Source organism: Vicugna pacos, chromosome 4 (genome assembly GCF_048564905.1).
Source record: "Vicugna pacos chromosome 4, VicPac4, whole genome shotgun sequence".
Classification (NCBI taxonomy): domain Eukaryota; kingdom Metazoa; phylum Chordata; class Mammalia; order Artiodactyla; family Camelidae; genus Vicugna; species Vicugna pacos.
The window spans coordinates 21,285,028-21,291,027 of NC_132990.1; the positions used below are offsets into that span (position 1 = coordinate 21,285,028).

At 46.2% G+C, this 6,000-nt stretch overlaps 1 protein-coding gene across 1 annotated transcript in view; it reads left to right on the forward strand.

Annotated features, from left to right (window-relative positions):
• SLC24A2 (solute carrier family 24 member 2) overlaps positions 1 to 3,296 on the forward strand; it is a 221,112-nt gene extending 217,816 nt beyond the window's left edge. The window contains exon 11 of the transcript XR_012071914.1: positions 2,726 to 3,296. The gene's annotated coding sequence lies outside the window, so the exon portion shown is untranslated. The remainder of the gene's footprint in view (positions 1 to 2,725) is intronic.
• Positions 3,297 to 6,000: the final 2,704 nt, after the last annotated feature.

A 6,000-nucleotide genomic window follows, 5' to 3' on the forward strand; every position in this document is an offset into this window, starting at 1 on the left:
GAAAAATTATATATATATAAAATCGTATATATATATATATATAAATACAACTGCATCTTTTCAGGGATAGCGCTAGTATATTTATAGTACCTATCTGAAGAGGGGCATCAACCTTCGGTCTGAGCTTTACCTCTTAAGTGCAAGAGGTGAACTAAGAGAATCATTGCTGTGACCTTCAGCTGACCTTGGACACCCTGGGATTCTGCCTGGTAAGGTGAATATTTTCAGAAAACAAGTTGCAGGAGGGAGGGTTGGGTGGAGGGGGTCTGTAGGGACCCTGAACAGAGTCCTCCAGGACATTCCCACAAGCCAAACCGGGAAGACCATCCGTCTACCCCAGCTGGGGTACACGGAACCCACAGGGTTGTTGGGACATTCAGAGGTGAAAACCCAGACTGGGTGGATACTGGTTTGGGGCACAGAGAGGTGACCAGGGTTGGGTTTGGGGCTTTTTTTTTTAATACTTCCCCAGCATGCAAGTAGAAAATGTAATTGCAAACCAAATTAGTGCTCTTCCAGGACAGCAAGACTACATAAACTGAACCTAGATTGTCCCAACGCATGTCCTGTTATCATCAAAAGAAGGGGGCAAGTTTAGCTGTGACTGTCATTTAGACATATTTTGATGCTAAGGGCTCATATATAATCAAAATATCTGTCGAGAGAGCCTGAATATGCACTGAGAAACACCATCCAGTAGAGGTGCTCAGTGGAACTTGCCCCCGAGTGGGAACGTGAGGGCATAGTTTTTTAAATCATCTTCCAGTGTGGTCGTAAAGGGCTTCAATGACTGAAGAAATCATTATTCCTCCAACCAGTAGAAAGAATTAAATTGACTCAGATCAATACTGCTTGGTTTCAGGCAGCTGCTTGGAAAGTCGTTTGCTCTCTAGGAAGGTTTCTGAGTCCTGTGTCTAGTGGTGCCAGGACCAGGATTTGGTTAAAGCCCATGCTATGCAGGTGTCTCTCCTGCCATCAGGGCCCCACCTGGGACTCTTTCTAGCTTCCAGAGGAGTCTGCAGACAGCATTCAACAGCTTCTTTACTCTGGCTTCCAGCCAGTCACTCCAAGGTTTTGATTTCCAGAGCATTCATAGGACATTTTCATTTCATTCATTCAGTGCCCCCAAGTTCTATTTGACACCTTGTATGATTCCCCAGGTCTGTGTCTATAGAAAATAAAACTAGCAGGGAAAAAAATTAGGCAGACTGAATTGGTGAAACATAAGCAGAGTTTTTCATTTCCCCAAGTCATTTCCTTAAAGTCAATTGAAAAAGTGGCGGACGGCCCATTATTCTATAGCCATCCTGCATCTAAGTTAGCACATACTGCGTGTGGGGAACTGCACACCTGTCTTCTTCTCTCCTGTCTGTTGTGTCACTGATGCTGCTGTGACTTTGTGGTGAGCACATACCTCCTAACACAGGGAGGCAGGATGCCGAACTCACAACTAAATAAAGAGGAAGGGGGACCTAAGAGCCCTGGAGCAAGTTCAGTATTCCTTCCACAAAACCTCAGCTCACTGCACGGAGCCTGGCAGCAACAGGCAGTGCCCACCGTGGCGCTTCTGAGTGGCCGCCATCTTGGTTTCAGTCTCTCCAACTTCGCAAAGTCAAGAGTTTGGTTGTCTGAGAGAAACCCATGTCTCATTCATCAAGGGCAGGATTTTGTGTTGAGGCAAAAATTTGTGCTGTTTCCTTCAAGTGAAGAATGAGTAGGTGAACATTTAGTTAACTCTGGTGGTTTTCCCTGTGCGTTACTTGAAGGGGAGCAGAGTTGTTTATTGTGTGAATATGTATTATTGACTGGTTTATCAATTTGAAAGGTGGTTTGAACAGGTGACTCTGACTCAACTGCAGATAGATTCTGTAAAAGCAGAAAGGATGCGGGAGGTCCGGTGTAGCTTGTTCCTTTTCCAGCTTCCCCGTGCTCTCCCTGCCCCCTCACTCTTTCCCACTCATTTCCAGCTCACAGTGGAGACTCATCTGAGCAGCCATGGAGCATTTTACTTGCCTGGGAGCTTCCCTTCCGAGGGAGGGTTGTGGTCATTTGTGACAAGTTGCGTTTGAGAAGACACTGTTTCCCAGCCCAGTTCCCACCTCAGTGGTGTGCAGTGTTCCCTCACTGGCTGGTCTGCAGGCACCCTCTCCTCGCCACTGCTTGCCCTTGCTTTTCCTCTGTAAAGTGTCTGTGAGGTTATGTGTTTGCCTGCCTTGGGTAAATCCAGAGAGACGTGTACGTATAGAATGCAACCATGGATTTTTAGGGAGGGAAATAGATCAGTGGTAGAGTGCATGCTTAGCATGCATGAGGTACTGGGTTCAATCCCCAGTACCTCCATTAAAAAAAAGAATTAAAACAGTGGATCTTAAAAAGCATTTGAATCTTTAACATAATTATAAGAATCTTCCACAATGTGGTTTCCTGAGTAGATCATCTCTAATGCCTTTCCTGCATGCCTGTGTAGATACATATATAAACAAATGTCTTCATACCTGATCTATATATACACACACAATACCACTCACATCATCGCCCTCTGATCCAGTCACACTCAGGATTCAAAAGCAGGAGCACTGAAGTGTGCCTTAGTGAAGGGAAAGGAAAACTGTGTGCACCAGCGACCCAAGGGAACATTTCTTCCTGATCCCATGAGGTTTGGTCTTTGCCCAGGTACAGGCCAACAGACACATATGCACCCGCCCCATGTATTTTCCTGCCCCAGGAACAGATTTGCAGCCTTATGGAAATGGCCAGCCAGTTCCCTAACGCTGATACAGAGGCAAAGAATGCACAACAGCAAAGCACAGGGGGAGAAGATTCAGACTACAGATACCCTCTTCGCTTTTCTGGAGCAGAGTATAAAATAATAACAAAAATTCAAAAGCCAGCCTCCTACTGTCCAATCTAAAATAAACGAGCTGTGCCCAAATGGTTCCATTTACCTGCAGCGAGCCCGGTAGGTCTTGCTTGTTGTCACCTCTCCTGTCAACCTGGGCCGTCTCAGGACAGGAGAGCAACTTGGCTCACGCTGAGAATACCCAGACAGAACCTTCTAAATCGCATCCGGGAGTGCGCACGCTGAGTCCAGCTGCGCTCTGAACCGGACTAGTTCCTGAAGAACAGAAGCTGGAGATTAGATGGTGTTTATGCAGCTTCCCGGACCTAAGCTGAGCCAGGCTGTGACAGATCAGGAAAACACAGTAACTTACAGAGACGAAGGACGAGGGTTGTTTTATCAAACTGGTCGATGCAGCAGAATTTCCTAGCGCCTTGCCCAGGAGATTATAAAAAGACACAGGGACTGTTTCATATTTGGGGAAAATGCTTTGTAAGGCTTCTAACAGGTGTCAGCTGACAGGGGCCATTATAATTTATTTTCTCGGGAAGACGTGAATCAGGTGTTTGGAGCCCTTTCAGCAAAACACAGCTGCCTCGCTGATGAGACATTCGATAATATTAATGCACATCATTGCTGGGCAGGGAGGAAGTTGGCAGACTCCCCACCGTTGCTCACAGCTCTTCAGCTCCTCAGTACCATGGAGAAAGGAGACGAGCTATCAAGGGAAGCCCCCCTCCCAGACGGCCTTAACAGAAAGCTGAGCAGGGAAGTGACAACAGAAAGAGCTGCTGGCCAGATGGGCAGCTGGAGAAGGGGGACTCATGTTAAACGCTCCGCTGAAACTGCTGGATTGGGATGTCTGATACGGGTCTGACGACCCATCTGAATGCAGGCATCTCAGCCAACGTCAGTGTGCTTTCTTTCTTTCCTACATCTGCCAACACACACTCGTGCACACACGCACACACACGATTGTGAGGGTGCCATGCTTCCTTACACCTGGACAGATTATTACTCCAGTAATTAAGTGTCTATACTGGAAGTGGCAACTCTGTTCTAGAAAAAATAAAGGGAAGCTGTTCTCAAGGTGATTTCTGGAGAAATCAGCTGTCTCCTGAAAGCTTGTTACAGAGGCTAACGCTCATTCTTGCTAAGCCAGTATCTTACATAACCACCTGGCTTAATATTTTTAAAAGCCACATCCTCAACTCCTATACATCCCTTCTCAAGACTGTCTTCAATTAGTAGGTACGGGCTTGTCGTGAAGAGAAAGTGAAAAAGCAAAGAATGAGGAGAGATAAGAAAGGAGAAATTCATTTACTTTTACTAAGATTCCCAAAAAAGCAAGTGTCGCATTGATATATATCCCTGTGTAGTTTAAAATAATTACAAGTGTCGGGCTTTTTTTTTTTTTACCCAATTTACATAAGCCTATATAGATTCCCAGATAAAAATATATTCCCTTCTCAAGAAGGCCTTGGGAAGAAAGGTAAGGGGCCTCCACTGCCTATTTAAGTTCTCTCCTTGCCTCTGTAGCTTTTATGTTTCACTTTTAATCTCAGCGTCCCATTCTTGGAGATACCTTGCAAATGAGAAAAGCCAGGAAGGGCACACTCACAGCCAGCTCAACGCCATTACTTGTCCATAGCGCATCACAGTCTTTTTTTTTTCCACTTCACTGGGAGCTTTGAAACGCACGGGCTGGGAGAGTCCTTCTGTAGGAGGGGGGTCCGAGCATAGATGTTCCTGGTATAACCCAGCTCCACCACCTCTTCACATTAACAACCATCAGTGTCAGGGAAATCTTCCTTCAGGTTAACCCCAGCCCTTCAAGGTGATGAGTTCACCTATTTTCTTCTTACTGGCAGAGAAGAGCTGCACTGGGGCCCTCCTCACTATTTACCCCCGGCAGAGCTGGGAGTCTCTACTAGGTGACCCTTTATCTATTTTCATCAAAGGTATCTTTAGATTTTTATTTCTGAGTCTTTTTCTTCAATCTGCCTAATAATTTTTAAATTCTTCTCTACTAAGTCTTTTAGAATGCCATATGTTGCTCTGAAATCTTGGAACCTTTTGACTAATCAGAACACAAGGATAAAGTCTGAACAGGGCTGAATGACAGCCTCAAACCCAATGCTTTGCTGTCTTTTTATGCAGCCCTCTGTGGTCCTTACCTTTAGAAAGTCACACTTCATTGCTACTTCACATTAACCTTGTGTTCCCTGTGACTCCTGTACATTTCTCCAAGACGTTCGGATGAAGGCAGTGTGTATCTCAGCTTGGCCCCGTGCACTTGGATGGGTGTGTCCTGCCTACCATGAGCCCCTCTCCATTGGGCCTTATTGAGTCTCAGCCTGTTTCTTTCCAACCCCAACTTCCAGCTTTCCAGTCCAGGTTGGGCCTGGTGCTTACTCGCCTTCCAGGTTCTCACCACCAACCTCCCCACTTTACTTGGGCTTGGCAAGTCTAATGAGCATTTTCTCACATCTCACATCTCGCATCTTCACATTAAGGTGAAGATTCAAAAATGCTAGACCCCTGCCCCCAACAACTTATGTCTTGTGTAATTGACTACTAGTGGTAGGGGAAATCCCTCCGAACTGATACCAAGATGTGTACAGAATTCACAACCACAAGAGAGTGAGTCACGGAAGTACCTTAAGAGCATCAGTAGGCTTCGACTCAGCAGGTACTACCAGGCACCTGTCCTCTGGTGAAGAGTGTGAACACTGGGTGAGGCATCGTCTGGAGGCCTTGGTGAGGTCAAGCTCAGCTGCTTCATTTTTAAGGTCCTAATCCCATACTCACAAAGGCCCCAGAATGGGGGAGACACCACTGGAGATCATTCAGGAACTCTGGACTGCACTTACCTGCACTGACTTACCAAAAGGAATTTGTATTTTTGCTCTCAGTGGGAAATGGGAGAAATGGTTGGACCACCTCTCATCACCCAGCATTGCAGCGCACTTAACTTCCTCGTGCGGTGGGTTGGGTGGGAATTGTAAGATTGCTAATTGAGGTCCTGGCCTGGGACAATGGGCTACAGTTCTCCGGGACAATGGGCTACAGTTCTCTGGGACAATGGGCTACAATTTGCTCCTGGATCTAGAAGTAACTAAGGCCTTGGGACTGACAGAAAGCACTCAGCTAACTGAAAG